The 18,351-nt window shown below is 48.6% G+C and overlaps 1 protein-coding gene across 1 annotated transcript in view; it reads left to right on the forward strand.

The window, feature by feature from the left end:
* Positions 1-18,351, forward strand: part of DPF3 (double PHD fingers 3) — a 222,206-nt gene that overhangs the window by 175,404 nt on the left and 28,451 nt on the right.

Below are 18,351 nucleotides of genomic sequence, written 5' to 3' on the forward strand. Positions count from 1 at the left end.
AGAGAGCTTTGTCTTCCTCACCCACCAGAGCACTGGGCGGTGGGTTTAGATCCTTGCCCTAGTTATCTCCTCACCAGATCGGGCGCCATCTGCTCGCTCCATGGCAGGGGCGGCCCTCGAAACCGCCCTCCCTGACCATCTTCCCTTCCTGCCTTCTCTCTGAGGACGCAGAGCTCTGCCGTGGGCGAGAAGGGGCTGCGGTGGGACCACTGAGGCTGGGCTGGGCACGGTGGTCCCTTGGGTGCCCCGCCCGCCCTGCTGGTATTTGCAGGAACTCCCCCGCCCCGAGGGAGACGGGGCCGGAGGCACAGGCAGTGTGTCGGGGGTGCTGCGCGTTTCCTCCTCTTGGGGCCTCTTTCGATTTCCACAAGTTGTTCTGTGCCTGGTGGGGTGACAGCTGTTTGGAGAACATTTTGCTAGAAGAACTCAAACTCCATGACCCCCGTCTGACTGTTTAGTACACCGTGCAGATGACAGTCCTGAGGCAAGTCCTGCAGGTAACATTGTCTCCATCCCCACGTGACCCAGGTTCAGGATGGGGAGGGAGGAGGGCATGGGGGTCTGATGTCTCTTGGCAGTGCCGGGAGGTGCCTGCTTCCTCCTGGGTCTTGCTTCCTGGAAGGCGTTCAGTTTTGTTCTGACATATAAAACCCAAGCATGCTAGCCCCTCTGGAGACTGGTTCAGGGCTGGGAAGGGTGCTTCAGACACCCCAGCAGCAGGCTTTCCTGCTGTGTCTGGCTGGAGCAGCCCCGCTATCAGGAATGCCAAGAGCTGCTTAGGAACTGGGGCATTGCAGCTCCATTCCTCTTTTAAAAGCCTGCATTTTCTTAGGTGGTTTTCTGCCTCCACAGACAGTGGGATTACGTTTTGCTCTGTCTCTCCAGCTCTCATCATGTCCCCAGCCCATAATAATCCCAGACACATCCATGCACCCCTTTCCATCCTCCCCTCGGCTCCTGTCTTTGCTCCTTTGTCTCCGAGGTCTGCCTCCTTAGCGTTAAATCCAGGACGTGCCCTTTGTGGGTGTCCCCACCTGGCCTGGCTCACACCCTCTCCCCCAGCTCCTGTGGCTTTGTTTAGGGGCTCTCATTGCCATTGGTGGTTTCCCCTTCCCCTCCCTGGGGGGTCTCTTCCTCCTCCTGTGTTCCCTGTGTTGCTTGGGAGGCCTGATTACAGGCTTTCCGGAAGTCTCTGCAGTTGGTTCTGCCTACACAGGCCTCCCTTTTCCTCCCTCGATGGAACAAGGTCTGCTGTGGAATGCCCTTCTCTAGTCTGGCTCTCTTAGGAAACTGTGACAGCTCAGTGATTAATAGACTTTATTTTTATCTGGTGCCCTTCAGACATGTGATCCTTTGGGATAGGAATGACCTTTGGAGAGGTCGCAAGGCCCACCTCCCACCCCCGATCTGAGCAGGGAATGCTTTTAATAATCTCTAATGCATCCTAAGTAGAGAGGTGTCTGGTCAACTCCTCGAATGTCCCCAGGGATGGTGTTACCATAAGCTGCCCTTTCTTCCATGATTCCAACTGTGCTTTGAATGATTGTTTTTTTCCCTTAATAGGAGCTGAAATTTTTCTTTCCTACAGGCCAGCTTAGTTTTGTGCATCTTTTCCCAACCAATACGCAACATTCAGCATTTCATCTGTGCTGGAGGCCCTCTTAACATCTCCTTGTATTCTTGGTTTACCTAGGAATACATCGCATAATTTCTGTGCTGGCCTGCTCTGAATCCCCTTCCAGGTTTAATTTAAACTCAGCACTCTCATTGAAAGTAGTACCAAGGCCAAATGGTTCAAAGAGTAACAGACACATTTCCTTGTTTATTTTACGCATTGCCTCTTACCACCACCTGCATCTGTAGAGAGCAAAAGTAACTGGCCACCCTCTCGCACTGTGCACCGTCTCAACCACTTCCCACTTGGTGCCTGTCCTGACCCCCGGGGCTAATGCCTCTCCAGGTGTGTGCTCTTTTCTACTTATGCATTTGATTATTCCTTCTTCCATAAATCACTCTGCATTCGGCCCTATTGAGTTTCCATAAAGAGATACAATAATATGTGACTTCAATATACAAGATTCAATAAAGGCAAATTTAAAGACAGTGCCCAGTAGTTAAATTTCATTCTTCACAGATTCGCAATCCCTGCCTTTTTTGTATTGTGTGTGTTTGATTTACATAATCCCCACTGCATATTTTGAGTTATTTATGAAAATATTAGGCCACCTTGGACCCCACCACCTCTTCTCAGGTTTCTGTGGAGTAGTTGTAGCTATTTTTTCAGGTATGATTGTATTTAACCCTTCCTGGTATCTATTCCTATACAGTCATCCTGCTCTGTTCTTGGTCCAAGGTTCCCTTTCGAGATGAGTGGTTGAAATATTATCTTACCTGCTAACTTCAGGTGATAGATAGCTTACTTGTTACCTTTCACTCAGTCCTTGAATTTATTCCATCTCAGGGAAATATTCAATCATCTAAACATAATTTATTTTTTACCCAATCCTTCATTTTCCAGAAAGTAACCAATCTCTATTAATTATCCTGAAAGTCTACTCAGCTTCAGGATTAAAGCTCTGTTTCTTCCCTTTTAATCTCTTGCTGAAGGGGAGAGAGTGTTCAATCCCTTCAAGTAAAGTACCTGCACGAGACGTTGTAGGACAGGCTGTCGGTGTTGGTCAGAGTGTGGGCCTGGACGACCTGTGCAAAGATGACTGAGATGTTGTTAAACCTGCATCTTTCGAGAGCTTCTCAGGGGATACTTAGGAATACTGGGAATGATTCTTCTACTTCATTCAGATCCGAAGGCTTCTGGCCTGTAACTGATCAGCCCTTTTATTATTCCCTGCTTTTTGCATCTGAATGTTCTGGCGGCTCCAAGAATTCTCCAGGCAGAGTGTCACTGGCTTGCATTTCTGTTTTAGTTGTTCTCTTTAGAATCTTTCCTGTTCTTTCAACATTGTTATAAAACTCAGTAGTCTAATATAAAATTCAGCAACCCAGCAGTTGACTTTAATTTACTCAATAGCTTTAAATCCCAGTAATATAATTTACTCCCTTTTATAGGTGGGATGATGACAGAGGATAGATCTGTGTGAGAAATCCTTGGGTTTGAGCCACTAGAGTATTTTTAAGATCATTTCAGGCATTTGCCACTTTGCTTCCTAACTATTCCCAGCTCTGGATTTCTCTTTGCATCACTACGCCAGACTCCTGCTGAGAGACTCACTTTTCCACTTTCTTGGGGCTTCCTTGATAGCTCAGTTGGTAAAGAATCTGCCTGCAATGCAGGAGACCCTGGTTCGATACTGGGTCGGGAAGATCCCCTGGAGAAGGGAAAGGCTGCTCACTCCAGTATTCCGGCCTAGAGAATTCCATGGACTGTACAGTCCATGGGTCACAAAGAGTCGAACACAACTGAGCAACTTTCACTTTCACATGTTCAAGGAGCATCATGGGAAAGAGGATGGTGGTGATGGGATGATTTTTAGGAAGAGGGAAAATATTTGTCTCTACGTTTCAGTCATTTAGGGAGGAACAGTGCACCCATTTGCCCTTCTGTGGGGCACAATAGAAGTGATTTGTGAAGTTATTATTTTCTTTCTCTATTTTTAAAGACATTAAAAAAAAAGTTAATTTAAATTTAATTACATTGTAGGAAAAACACTTAGCCTGAGACCTATCCTCTTAAATTTTTAAGTGAACATTATATGCTGTTGAATAGGGGCACATCGTTGTACAGCAGGTCTTTAGAGCTTGCTCTTCTTGCTTGATGGAAACTTTATGCTCGTTAATTATCTATTTCCTATCACCCATTCCCCACCAGCCCCTGGCACTACCATTCCAGTCTTTGATGCTATGGATTTGACTGCTTTAGATAACTCATACAGATAGACTCATGCCATACCTGTCTTTCTGTGTGGTGCTGTGCTTAATCGCTCAGTCGTGTCCAACTCTTTGTGACCCAATGGACTGTAGCCCGCCAGGCTCCTCTGTCCGTGGGGATTCTCCAGGCAAGAATACTGGAGTGGGTTGCCATGCCCTCCTCCAGGGGATCTTCCCAACCCAGGGATGGAACCCAGGTCTCCCACACTGTGGGCAGATTCTTTATCATCTGAGCCACCAGGGAAGCCCATTTGTCTCTCTAGAACTGGCTTATTTTGTTTAGCACAGTGTTCTTAAGATTCATCTATGTTATTGTGCATTGAATAACGCAATATTCCTTTTAAAGGATGACTAGTGTTCCATTCGGAGAAGGCAATGGCACCCCACTCCAGTACTCTTGCCTGGAAAATCCCATGGACGAAGGAGCCTGGTAGGCTGCAGTCCATGGGGTCGCTAGGAGTCGGGTACGACTGAGCAACTTCACTTTCACTTTTCACTTTCATGCATTGGAGAAGGAAATGGCAACCCACTGCAGTGTTCTTGCCTGGAGAATCCCAGGGACGGCAGAGCCCGGTGGGCTGCCGTCTATGGGGTCGCACAGAGTTGGACACGACTGAAGTGACTTAGCAGCAGCAGCAGCAGTGTTCCATTGCGTGTGTGCCACATTTCTGTATCCATTCATTCACTGATGGACATTTAGGTTGTTTCCACATACTGGCTATTGAGAAAAATGCTACAAACCTAAGAGTGCTGATATCTCTTTGAGATACTGATTTCAACTCTTTTGGATAAATACCCAGATGTGGGACAGCTGGATCAAATGGCAATTCTCCTTTTAATTTTTTAAGGAAACTCTGTACTGTTTTCCACAGCAGCTGTACTGTTTGGCATTCCCACCAATAGTGCACAAGGGCTCTGACTTCCCCACACTCTCGCCAACACTTGTCTTTTGCTCCCAGCCTTTTCTGATTATGGTGATAGCATCTGCTAATGGGTGCTTATGTGTGCAGAGCACGATGCTAAGCATTTTATATACATTGCTTCTATAAATCCTAGTGCAAACCTTGAGAGGCAGGGACAATTGAGCTCACTTTACCGAAAAGAAACAGGCTCAGAGAGGTGAGGAGACTTATCCAAGGTCACACAGCTAGTTAATGCTAAACCTGGGGTATGAATCCTGTTTCTCCAGCTCCAGAACAGACACACCCCAAGACATCTTCACACAGACTGCTGGCTAATATGCCCTCCTCCACACTGATAGAGAATTGGCAAACTGTGGAAAATTCTTAAAGAGGTGGGAATACCAGACCACTATACCTCTCTCCTGAGAAACCTGTATGTAGGACAAGAAGCAACAGTTACAATCAGACATGAAACAATGGACTTCCAAACTGGGAAAGGAGTACATCAAGGCTGTATATTGTCACCCTGCTTATTTAACTTATATGCAGAGTACATCATGCAAAATGCTGGGCTGGATGAAGCACAAGCTGGAATCAAGATTGCCAGGAGAAATATCAACAACCTCAGATATGCAGATGATACTACTCTACGGGTAGACAGCAAAGAGGAACTAAAGAGCCTCTTGATGAGAGTGAAAAAGCTGGCTTGAAACTCAACATTCAAAAAATGAAGATCATGGCATCCGGTCCCAGCACTTCATGGCAAATAGATGGGGAAAAAAATGGAAACAGTGACAGACTTTATTTTCCTAGGCTCCAAAATCACTGCAGACGGTGACTGCTGTTATGAAATTAAAAGGCCCTGGCTCCTTGGAAGGAGAGCTATGACAAAGCTGCTGCTGCTGCTGCTGCTGCTAAGCTGCTTCAGTCGTGGCCGACTCTCTGCAACCCCATAGATGGCAGCCCACCAGGCTCCTCCATCCCTGGGATTCTCCAGGCAAGAACACTGAAGTGGGTTCCCATTTCCTTCTCCAGTGCATGAAAGTGAACAGTGAAAGTGAAGTTGCTCAGTCGTGTCCTACTCTTCGCAACTCCATGGACTGCAGCCCACCAGGCTCCTCCATCCATAGGATTTTCCAGGCAAGAGTACTGGAGTAGGATGCCATCGCCTTCTCCGACGACAAGGCTAGACAGTGCATTAAAAAGCAGAAACATCATTTTGCCGACTAAAGTTTGTATAGTCAAAGCTATGATTTTTCCAGTAGTCAGGTATGGATGTGAGAGTTGAACCATAAAGAAGGCTGAACGCTGAAGAATTGATGCTTTCAAATTGTGGTGCTGGAGAAGATTCTTAAGAGTCGCTTGAAGTGCAAGAGATCAAACCAGTCAATCCTAAAAGAAACCAACCCTGAATATTCATAGGAAGAACTGATGCTGAAGCTCCAATACTTTGGCCACCTGATGCGGAGAGCCGACTCATTGGAAAAGACCCTGATGCTGGGGAGGATTGAAGGCAAAAGAAGACGGGGGCAGCAGAGGATGAGATGGTTAGACAGCTTCATCAACTCAATGGACATGAATGTGAGCAAGCTCCAGGAGATGGTGAAGGACAGGGGAGCCTTGGTGTGCTGCATTCCATGGGGTGGCAAAGATTTGGACACCACTTAATGCTACACAACAGCAATAACAAATATGTCCTGCTCCACACCGAAAGAGACTTTGGTGCTCCTGAAAGCTGAGGAAACAACATGCTTTAACAATAAATGAATGAGCGAGCACGCTTTATTTATGAGGTGAGGCCTTGTCCACTGTTGACAGACGGCTTCCCGGTGTCAGGTTGGCAAGCTGGAATCAGGTAGTAATTATAGCTGAAGTGGAATGGAATAGTTTACATAATTTTGAGCCTTTTCAATTTAAATCTATTAAAATCATTCTACCTCCCACCCCTACCTGGGTTATTAGGTTAGATTAGTGACAGAAGGCACGCAGATGAGATGGAAGCCCTCCTGGGAACTTGACTCACCTCTGAGTCTTGTCACTCTCAACTCGGTCTCCACATGAGCAAGAACTTTGTCCCCTACCGTCCCCACCCCACTGTTGCGTAGTTTTGATTGTGTGGCCCTTGACTTCACTGTGTTGCCTCCCTTCTAGAAACCTGGTGGGCTTGTAACTCTGTCCAGTTGGGCCAGTGTCAGAATAGGGCCTGGGTCTTCTGGGTGGTAGACCCCAGGGAGCATGTTTGGGACAAAAAGCAGGATCTGGGGGTAGACCCCCTTGATCTTCCTTCATTCCACCCCTTAAGTGGCTATGACACCACTTCTCTCATTTGTCAATGATGGGGAGCTCCTTTCTTTTTTCCTTCTGAAAATTTTATTTATTCAATTTTGCTGCACTGGGTCTTCATTAATGTGCATGGGCATTCTTTAGTTGCAGTGAGCAGGGGCTGCTCTCCAGTTATGGAGAGCTCTCCATAACTGCTCTCCAGGCTTCTCCTCGAAGTGGCTTCTCTTGTTGTGGAGCATGGGCTTCAGGGTGCTCAGGCTTCGGAAGTTGTGGCTCCTGGGCTGCAGAGCACAGACTTAATAGTTGCGGTGCACAGGTTTCATTGCTCTGTGGCATGTGGGATCTTCCTGGATCAGGGATTGAACCTATATCTCCTGAGCTGGCAGGATGATTCTTCACTACGGAGCCACCAGGGAAGCCCCGGGAGCTCCTTTTGTAAAAAAAAAAAAAAACTGTCTGCGCTGGATCTTAGTTGTGGCATGCATGATCTAGTTCCCTGACCAGGGATCAGACCTGGGCCCCCTGCATTGGAAGTGCGGAATCTTAAGCCCTGAACCACCGCAGAAGCCCCAGCTCCTTTCTTGAGTCTCTAGACCTCCTCAGTCAGTTGCCTTTTCCCCATCATGGGCTCCTTTCTTCCCAGGCTTAACAGCGAGGCTCTTTCCCTGGGACATAGTATGCCGGGGTATAGGACATTAGACTAACATGCGGGGGCCTAGAGCAGCCCCAGCTGCTCCCACAGTGTTTCAGAAACTCTACTTGACTTTGTGCGTGTGTGCATGCGTGCTCAGTTGCTTCAGTTGTGTCTGACTCTTTGTGACCCTATGGACCATAGCCAGCCAGGCTCCTCTGTCCATGGGATTCTCTAGGCAAGAACACTGGAGTGGCTTGCCATGTGCTCCTCCAGGGCTGCTTGACCTCAGCCTCCTTAAAAAATCACTGCCGTTTCCTCTCGTACCTGAGTGCACAGGAAGAATCAGATGACCACTGCAGTCTTATTAAACATTTTCTGAGGGCATTAAACCACGTTCTCTAAGGCTCACATGCTTCTAGCTTCGAGCTGCAGCAGAAAAGCCAATAACGTGGGCTTCAGGTTGGCTGCCCTTGTCGCTGGAGGGAAGCCTGGCTCATCACTCAGTTGTTGCTGATATTATCTCGCAGGTCCTTGCGTGGGGTGCAGCGGGGGAGGGGTGGGATAGGCTCCATGCCCCAGAAATGTGATTTGTGGAGCAGGGCCTGTGGCATGGGATTGATCCCTAGAGACCCGGTGCATTTGTTCCTGCAAAGCCGGGACTGTTTAAATATTTGAGTGTCCTCGCATCATGGACGCAGGTTGCAGGTTGTCACAGCATGGCTGGTCAGAGACAGGGCTGGGGAGCGGTCGAAGTTTCTCATTCATACTCTCAGACCTTCTCACTCTCTCAAGAACTGTGTCCTTGACCACCAAACCTAGGGTTGCCTTGCCTGTAACCCACACCCTCTTTTTATTTTATTGAAGTATAGTTGATTTACAGTATTGTGTTAGTTTTAAATGTACAGCAAAGTGACGTGATTATATATACATATATTTTATATATTTATGTATTATATATACTCTTTTCAGTTGTTTTCATGATAGATTATTACAAGATATTGAATATAGTCCCCTGTGCATGCACGCTAGGTTGCTTCAGTTGTGTCCTAGTCTTTGGGACCCTGTGGGCTGTATCCTGCCAGGCTTCTCTGTCCATGGGCTTCTCCAGGCAAGAATACTGGAGTGAGTTGCCACGCCCTCCTCCAGGGGATCTTCCTGACTCCGGGATTGAACCCTAGTCTCTTATGTCTCCTACACTGGCAAATGGGTTCTTTACCACTAGCACCGCCTGGGAAGCCCAGTAGTTTCCTGTGCTAAATAGTGAATCCTGCTGTTTATCTATTTTGTATACGGTACTGTACATCTGTTAATCCTACACTCCTAATTTATCCCTCCCCTCTTCCCCTTTGGTAACCTAAAGTTTGTTTTATACCTATATACAAGCCCTCTTGAATTACTTTGTCATCCAGTTAGAAGTAGCATACGTTTATGGTGGAAAAATCAGAAGTTACAGATAAGCATAAAGGGAAAACTAAAAATCACCCATAATCTTACTCTTCAGAGATAACTTGAATTTTCTTTTGTTGCATCCTGTTTTAGGGTTCTTATTATGGTCTTCATTTACTATGCCCTCTCTCCCCCCCAGTAAATAATATGTACCACGTTAGCCCACCCCCACTCAGCAACACACAAAGGCCATCCTTCCACGTTGATAGGGACACTTTTATGACAACATTTCACGGCTATATGGTGTTCCATGATTTGGCCATGTCCCAGTCTGCCCAATCATTGTTTCACTTATTGGATGTTTGGACCAAAACTTGTCCATGATTAAAAACAGTCTTGCAGCTCTATCTTTGCATAATGCTTTTATTTTTCCCAGAAGCAGAACTGTGGGGTTGAAGGGCCTGGTGCACAGCCTTTTGATTTCTCTTATTTCAAGTCCTGGTTGGGGCTCAGGGAAGTGGGTTAGCAAGAGCTGCAGGAAGAAGGAGGTGTGCTGACTTTGCTGTGAGAAGCCTGAAGTCAGACTGTGGCCCTGCCGCTTGTTAACTTGTTATCCAGAATTTTTCAAGAAAATCATCTTGCTGCTGGGCGTGTCCATTGTCCCGAGGTGTGAACCGGGGATGGATGCGGTTGAGAAAGCTGCCTGTGATAATGTCTATAGACATGCTTGCACATGCATTGGTATGTGCTTAATGACTGTTTCTTCCACCTTTGCCTGTTCCTCATTTCCTCTGTCTCCAGTGCTGTTGGCAAGAGAAGGCTGCTGTCACAGGAGGAGAGAACACAGGCAGTTTTCTTTAGCAGAAAGATAGTGAGTGCCGTAGGAATCCAGGGGAGGGCATGGCCAGGGCTGGGGACTGAGGTGGCAGAGGGTGCTTCTCTAGGATGCCACACAGGTCCTCGGTGAGGGTATGCTGAATTGACTGAGGTCTCCAGGGATGGAGGGGTATGTGGGAGTAAGCAGGGAGGTAGTAATAGTAATGGCAAAAGTCTGCTGATTTATATTATGGGCCTGGAATGTTCCATCGGTTTCATCTATACTAATTCTTTTTTTAAAATATTTAAATACAATATTTTAAAAATATTTATTTACTTTTTGTTGCTATGTGAGAACTTTCTCTAATTGCAGCAAGCTGGGGCTACTAGTGGCGGTACACGGGCTTCTTGCGGTGACTTCGCTTGTTGCAGAGCGCAGGCTCTCGATGGCCCAGCTTCAGTAGTTCCGGCTCACAGGCTCTAGAGGGCAGCTTCAGTAGTTGAGGTGCGTGGGCTTGGCTGCTCTGCAGCACGTGGGATCTTAGTGCCCGAATTGGGAATCGAACTTGTGCCACCTGCATTGGCAGGTGGACTCTTAACCACTGGGCCCCCAGGGAAGTCCCGTCTATTTCCTTTAATCCTTGAGAAAGTACTAGGAGATGGATGGTGTGATCATCTCCATCCTACAGATAAGGATTCTGAGGAGGAGAGGGGTTTTCAGCTTTCCTGAGGTCACACAGTGAGTAACCGGCAGAGCCAAGGTTTGACCCCAGTGGGCAGTCTCCTCTCCTCTGCGATCTCACTGTCCCCCACTGGTCACTCACCTCCTCCGAGAGTTGCCTCGCCTTATATACACCTCTGCATAGGCGGCCTCTCCCATCGCATGGTAACAGTTTGTCTATTTGCCCATTCTTCCAGCTGGACCCCGGGCCCTGAGAGCAGGGGCTGTGTCATATTCAACTTGCATCCCAGACCCAGCCCAGTGGTCGCTCCCAAAATGTTGATAAATGTGGGTTGCACACACCAGGATAGAAGATAGACCAGCGTGGCTGACACAGAGTGTTTGGGGAGGGAGATTGGGAGGTACAGGGTTAGATAAGGATGTTCAAAACACCAGGCTGAGGTGCTTAGAGTTTGGCCTGTATTGTCCATGGTGAGTCGTGGATGGTCCTGGAGACATCTCTGGAATGGTTCATCTCTAGGGTTAGGTGTTCAGGGAAGAGAGCCCGAAGCCTGTAGCTAACAGGAGCCTTTTCTGGGAAGGAGAAGACATGAAGTCTGGATGGTGGCGACAACAGGAACAAAATGGATGGGGCAAACAAGCAAGCCTTTGTGAAAAAGAAACTCGCAGAACCTGGCAGAAGACAGACAGGATGTAGGGTGCGAGAGAGAGGGAGGTGGCAGCAGTAACTCCCAAAGTCTTGAGCCTGAGTAGTGGAGACATGAGGGAGGCTTAACTGGAATATTCTAGAGGAGGAGGAGGTAACATGGCAGGATATCCAGGCATAGATGTCTCACAAATGCTGATGTATATTTGTTTCCCCAAAGTTAGTAAGGGACTTATACTGATGTCATGGGTGGATGGGGGCCTGCTTCAGCTAAGGGTCATTGAGACATACTCGGTAGGTTGGGTCTCACAAAGCATCTGAGGGAGCATTTAGGTCAGATATTCACCCAGATATCCCATAAGAGAGGACACTGGCTAGATTCCCAAATGTTTGGGGACTGCCACATTTTATGATATTGCATCTGATTTTTTTTCTTTTACCTTTCTCTGTTTATCTTCCTCAGAACTGTGGACAATTATATTTATTATTGAAATTATTTTCAATGAAGATTAAAAAAAGAATGATATTTTACTCTTTAAGTTAATTATTGTTGCTGTTTAGTTGCTAACTTGTGTTCGACTCTTTTGCGACCCTACGAACTGTAGCCCCCCAGGCTCCTCTGTCTATGGGATTCTCCAGGCAAGAATACTGGAGTGGGTAGCCATGCCCTTCTCCAGGGGATCTTCCCAACCCAGGGAGTGAAATCGTGTCTCCTGCTTTGGTAGGCAGATTCTTTACCACTGAGTCACCAGGGAAGCTAGGGATGGGCTAATGTGTGATTCATTAGAATAAGGAATCAAAGGCAGCATCTCTATAAGGTCCAAAGAAGATGGCTCTTGAATCAGAAGCCCAGCGTTTGCGTCTTTACTACGACATAACCTAGCCATGACCTTGGGCAAATCATGAAAACCTCTCTGTGCCTGAGTTTCTTTTTCTGTCAAGTGAGGACAATAAGATTGACTTTAGAGTGTTTTCAAGAGGGTAAAATGAGACTGTTACATGTGAAAACCATTAGTTCACTGCCTGGTTCATAGATATGCTCAAAAAATATTATTTTTTGTACTAAGTCAAGAAAGGGTATTTATTTCACACTTAGGCTGAATCCCCAGTTGTGCTCTGTGCTCTGGCTGCTGGAGTTGTGAGGAACCAGGGAAGCATTCTGATAGAGCTAAATTAATGATCAGAAATAGCTGGTGTTTAGTGAACATTCGCTGCGTGCCAGGCAGTGTGCTAAGTACTTTAAAGGATGGACTCATTCAATTCTGGTACAGGATCTGCCTGCAATGCGGGAGACCTGGGTTCAATCCCTGGGTAGGGAAGATCCCCTGGAGAAGGGAACGGCTACCCACTCAAGTATTCTGGCCTGGAGAATTCCATGGACTGTGTAGTCCATGGGGTCACAAAGGGTTGGACACGACTGAGCGACTTTCACTTTCTTTCACTTTCATTCAGTTCTGACAATATCCATATGAGGTATACAACTATTATTATCCCTATTTTACAGTCAAACAAACTGAGGTTTGGAGAGATTAAGTAACTTGCCCAAGGTCATACAGCCAATTAACTGGCATAGGACAACTGACCTCAGAGTTCACCAGAATTATGTTACCTTGCTTCTTAACGGTGCAATAAAGAGTTCCACCAACACATCTAATGCTTTGGTGTGGGGAATTTCTGCAGTTCTCTGCTGGGGATACAGAATTAAGTTATAGAGTATTTTGAAATGGAAGCCTTGTTGCTTATCTCCTTTCTTGTGTTTTAATTTTTTAAGCCTGTAGCCATATTCACATACAGTAAATTCCTCAGATATGCAGGACGTTCTCCCCTGATGCAGGCACAGGACTTGTGGATCACCGGCATTTGGTAGATCCTAGCTCTGGGCTCTCTCCTAATACGTGGGTCAGTGCAGGCCCTGGGGAATATGGCTCTGAAGAATCCAGATGTTACACCCCACCCCTCCTCCAGACCCTCGTGTTTCTGTCCAGAAGACTTCAGCTTAAAGTAAGTGCCAAGGGTGGCCTGAAAGAAACATGAGGCCACAGAAAGGCCTCTGCTGACCTGGCTTGATGGGGTGGGGAGGGGTGGACGCAGCCGCTGGGTGGATCCTGTGGCTGGGAACCTATGTCGTTTTTCTGTCACAGTCGAGGGAGTCGTTGCTGCAGGAGGATCTGGAGGACCCAGAGAAACAAAGAGATGTGCAGTGTTAGAATGGGAAGACTCAGAGATGGTCTGAGGCAACTGCCATGTTTTACAAACAGGGAAACCAAGCCCAGAAAGGGTTTTTTTGTGTGTGTGTAAGGGTGCATGATGGGTTAGTGTTATCACCAAGGCCAGACCCCAGGTGTGCAGAGGGCCACCCGCACTGCCAGCCTCTGGCTCGAGAGGATGGGAGAGGGAAGCCCACCTGGGCTTGCCCAAGAGGACCTTCTTGGTGCCTGAATGTTACAGGACCTGGGCCATTCATTGGTGAAGCTACCACTTTTATTGCTTGAGTTCCATAGAGCCATTACTGACTCTTGAGAAAAGACTGGGCGTTTAACTTAGTCGTAGGGATTAACACTCCACCCTGCATACACACGTCTGAGCTAATGGCTTTTTGCAGTCCCTTGGGTTTTGTCCCAAGCTCATTCACAGCAGGGCTTTTCTCACTTGGTCGGGGTGGGGGGGCAGGGGCGGGAGGGGATTGGCGTAGACATGCCTCCACCACCCCATGATGGTTCTCCAGAGAGAACACTGAGGGTTGTCAGGAAGGTGTCAGTGTTAGTTGCTCAGCTGTGTCTGACTCTTTGTGACTCCATGGATTGTAGCCCACCAGGCTCCTCTGTCCATGGCATTCTCCAGGCAAGAATACTGGAATGAGTTGCCATTCCCTTCTCCAGGGGATCTTCCCGACCCAGGAATCAAACCCAGGTCTCCTGCATTGCAGGCAGATTCTTTACCATCTGAACCACTAGGGAAGTCAGGAAGGTGTGGGGATCCCCAAACATCTGGACCAGTCTGATCCTACTAGTATGAGTCCCCTGTCTAGATGGCCCCTGTTTTTTTCTGTCTTGGCCCCAGCCGGCCATAGAGTTCAACCTTAGAAGGGCTGAATGGCAGAGAATTTGATGATGGCATGATTGTGGACGTGTGGGCAGGATAAAGGTACCAACAAGGGAGGGGGAGCCCTCCCCATCCCGAATCCCAAGGAGCAGGGAGGGCATTGGCTCACAGGGGAGACTGGATCTGGGGGGAGGGTCACCCTGCTCCAGGGGTGCTGCCTGAGCAGGAACGGGCATGGAGAAGATCCCCAATGCCTTTCTCCTCACCCTCCATCCTTCCCAATGACCAAATGCCACTGGCAGCAGAGGGCACGAGGCCGTAGAGGTCAGCTCCGGGCACTGGGAGGGGTGGTGCACGGAGAATGAGCAGCGTATCTTTGAGTCTGTGTGCTTCAGCAGGCCTGAGTTCAAATCCCATCTCTGCCATTCAGTGAGTGGTCTCCGTGCCTCCAGACTCAGTTTCATCCTCCATGAAATGGGGTGACAATCCCTACCTCCTGAGCTATCGTGAGGCTCCAGGTAAGAATGTGTGCCAGCCGGATAGTCTGTAAGCAGGCGGCCTTGGAGGCATTAGCAGGTGACAGGCCCCGCTGGGTCAATTTTTACAGAAGGGGAAGTCGAGCTGCAGAGCAAGGGAAGTGGCGTCCTGAGGGCTGTATGGAAGTGCCAGGGGGCAGAGCTGGGAAAGAGATGCAGCCTGGTGACTCCCAAGGCCCAGGCTTTGTCTCTTGGACACTCATCCCGTAATTGCTTTCAGTCGCTGCTTTCAGGCTCTCAGAAACCACTGGCTCAGATACCCACTGCGTGCTCCAAGTTGGGCTGATGAAAATGTGCCAGAGTCATTAAGTTATCAGTGGGGAAGGCGGCCGCTTCTCCCCGGCAGGAAGGATTCTGCTGTCTCTGCAGCCGGCTTTGTTCACGCACACTGCCCCTGATTGTTCCTCCTCCTCCTCCTCTTCCTCCCTCCTCCTCTGCCTCCCCATCCTCCCCCATCCTCAGAAGGAGTGAGGGCTGTAGGGTTGAAGTGCAGTTGGGGGAGGGTGGCATCGTGCTGTAAATATTCTGGGGCAGCCCTAAAGGCATTCATAACTCCAGACAGGAGGTCCTTCCTGGAGACTCCAGCTCTGGTAGGGAAGTGCGCAAGCTCTCATTTTGCAGCTTGGCAGATGGATTTGCCCCAGGGGAAGGAGAGAGAGGGAGGCAAGCCGGACCTTCCTCGTTGTCACAACCGGCCCTCTCTATGTGCGCTGCGCCGGGAACACATGATCCAGGTGCGAGCTGCCAAGGTGAAAAGAAGGGCCTTAGGTTGTGCTCAGGCAAGGTTGACTGGTCCGGGGGTACTGGCTTCAGAGGCGCCAGGCCAAGGAGCCTGCCCTGGGGAGGGAGATGGGAGCTGGAGGAGGGGGCGAAGCCCTCTCTGAATGCTTCAGCCGTCTTGGGGCTCAGTCTGATTCTGCACAACAGATAATTCCAGAGTGAGATTGCTGACGTGATAAAAGGATAGCAGATGGTTCTAATACTTTATTTTCAGAATGTATCTTTCCCAACATTCTATTTTCTTGCAACTCCATCACCCCAGACTTCAGAGGGGAAACTACTAGTTCTTCCCACCCCCCCACCCCCCCACCGCGCCGTTAGGGTTTATTCCCTTTGTGGATCCGCAGTGTGGACGATGGCTGACAATGGCTGAGCTTACTGCGAGCCCTGCACTGCTTTCAATGTATTCTCTCATGTAGCCTCCCAGCTGTGCGGTAGGTGGGCTGCTGTGATTGTCCTATTTTCCTGAGAGGATGCTAAAGCACAGAGAGATTTAGCCACTCGCCCAAGATCACACAGTCAGTCAGCAGCAGAGCTGGGATTTGAACCCAAGCAGTTCAGATCAGCTTACCCACATTCCAAGACAGATCCTGTCTCTCTGAAGGAAGGGTTGACCTAGAAGCAGGCCAGAGCTGTCGCTGGCGCTAAAATAACCACTACTGAGTGACTAACCACTCCGGCCAGGTTTCCTATTAATAGTTACCTCAGAGGGGAAGTTTACTCCTGACTAGAGCTGGCTGGGTCCCGCGTTCACTGTGGCAGCTCTTACATGACCGGGGTGGCTGTTTGGAATAACTCAGCCCCAGTCCCAGATCTCCACCCCCTGCCTCCATAGGTTTCCAGGACCAGATGCCTTTTTTAAAAAAAATCTGTCACGTCATGCAGCATATAGGATCTTAATTCCCTGACTAGGGATTGAACCCATGATCCCTGCATTGAAAGGTGGCATCTTACCACTGGACCGCCGGGGAAGTCCACCAGATGCATAATTTGCAGGGCCCAGAACAAAATGCAAATAAGGGGCTCTTTGTTTCATAGTATGAAAATTTCAAGGTGACAGCAAACATTTACTGTAAATTACATTTACATTTAATGACAGCAAAACATTAAACCAAGTGTGGGGCCCTCCGGACCCCGGGACCCGATCTGAATGCACTGGTCTCACGTTTACAAAACTGGTGAACAAGTGTTCAGAGCAGCAGGAAGATGTAACGAAATCCATATAGAAGGTGAGACGGGGCTGGATGTTCCTTCTCTTCCAAACCGGTCAAAGAAGGATTTCCAAGGCATTTATTTTCATCTCAATGCAGCAGTCTGGTCTAGAATGCACTTCAACCAAAATCAATCTTAGGAATCTCTTGGCCCTAGGATGAAGTCATCTGAAGGACTGGGATTTGAGTCAGCAGCTTTGTTTTGGGGTCAGGCATCTTGTTCCATGGGCTTCCCTGGTGGCTCAGATGATAAAGAATCTGCCTGCAATGCGGGAGACCTGGCTTCCATCCCTGGGTTGGGAAGATCCCCTGGAGGAGGAAATGGCAACCCACTCCACTATTCTGGCCTGGAGAATCCCCATGGACAGAGGAGCCTGGCGGGCTACAGTCCAGGGGGTTGCAAAGAGTCGGACACGACTGAGTGACTAAGCACACAGCACATCTTGCTCCATGAACTCCAGTCTCTCCTAACCCTGCCTTTCCAACTCCCCTCTCCCTCCTGCCTCTTACCCTTTAGCCTCCGAGCCTGCTCAGGATCTGTTCTGTTAAAGGACAAGCCATGATCAGTCTCTGTGGACTCCATAGTCCCATCTATCCACCAGCTGATTCTTTCTTCTTCTGCAGCCACGCTGGGAGGAATGGTCTGTCAGCCCCATCACCACTTCCTCATTTCCAGAAGTGTCCTAGCTCCCTGCAGCCTTACCTTGTCCTCTGGGAGTCTGTGGGTTCCGTGCTCACTAGGCGACCTCCTAATTGCCGAGCCCAGTGGTCTCTTCTCAGGCCCCATCCTTCTTGGCCCTCTGGGGCATCTGACCTTATCCGGGCTCTGCCTCTAGAAAATGAGGATGCATGTGGCTGCGAGCAAATGTCCTCGAAGCCCCAGATCAGGCCTGGCACGTGGTACACAATCAGTAGCTGTTAGCAGGAACCGAGACTGGTGGTGTCATCTCTAATGTCGGCTGGAAACCCTGCTCCTCTGGCTTAGGTTACTCACTGCTGCGTGAGTCTTTCTTTCTTCCTTCTTCTTTATTTATTTTCATTTATTTGGCTGTGCCCGGTCTTGGGTGTGGCACGTGGGCTCTTCCGTCTTTGTTCCAGCACGTGGATCTTTAGTTTGGGCATGCGAACTCTTAGTTTTGGCGTGTGGGATCTTAGTTCCCCACCCAGAAATCAAACCCCTCTGCCTGCATTTAAAGGTGGGGTCTTAGCCACTGGATCACCAGGGAAGGCTGGTGTGTGTGTTTTCTTAACAAAAATTTTATGTTAGTTTCTCTTTCTCCACCGGACTCTTAAGATACTGGTGTTTTCTGAGTTCTGTCCCATGTCCACACCTTTCTTCTTTCTCTCCTCATTCTCTCCCGATCCATTAGGATCCACCCTGCCAGCTCCAACATCCGCATCTCCTTCCTAAAACTCCAGGTATATAAGCCAGCCGCAGACTGCGGAATCCTGCTTTACCTGTGGCAGCTCTTCCATGGTGGGGTGGCAGTTTGGAATAACTTAATCCAAGATCTCCACCTCAGACTGAACTCATCCCCTTCCTTTTTT

The sequence above is a fragment of the Capricornis sumatraensis genome, chromosome 2 (genome assembly GCF_032405125.1).
Source record: "Capricornis sumatraensis isolate serow.1 chromosome 2, serow.2, whole genome shotgun sequence".
NCBI lineage: Eukaryota > Metazoa > Chordata > Mammalia > Artiodactyla > Bovidae > Capricornis > Capricornis sumatraensis.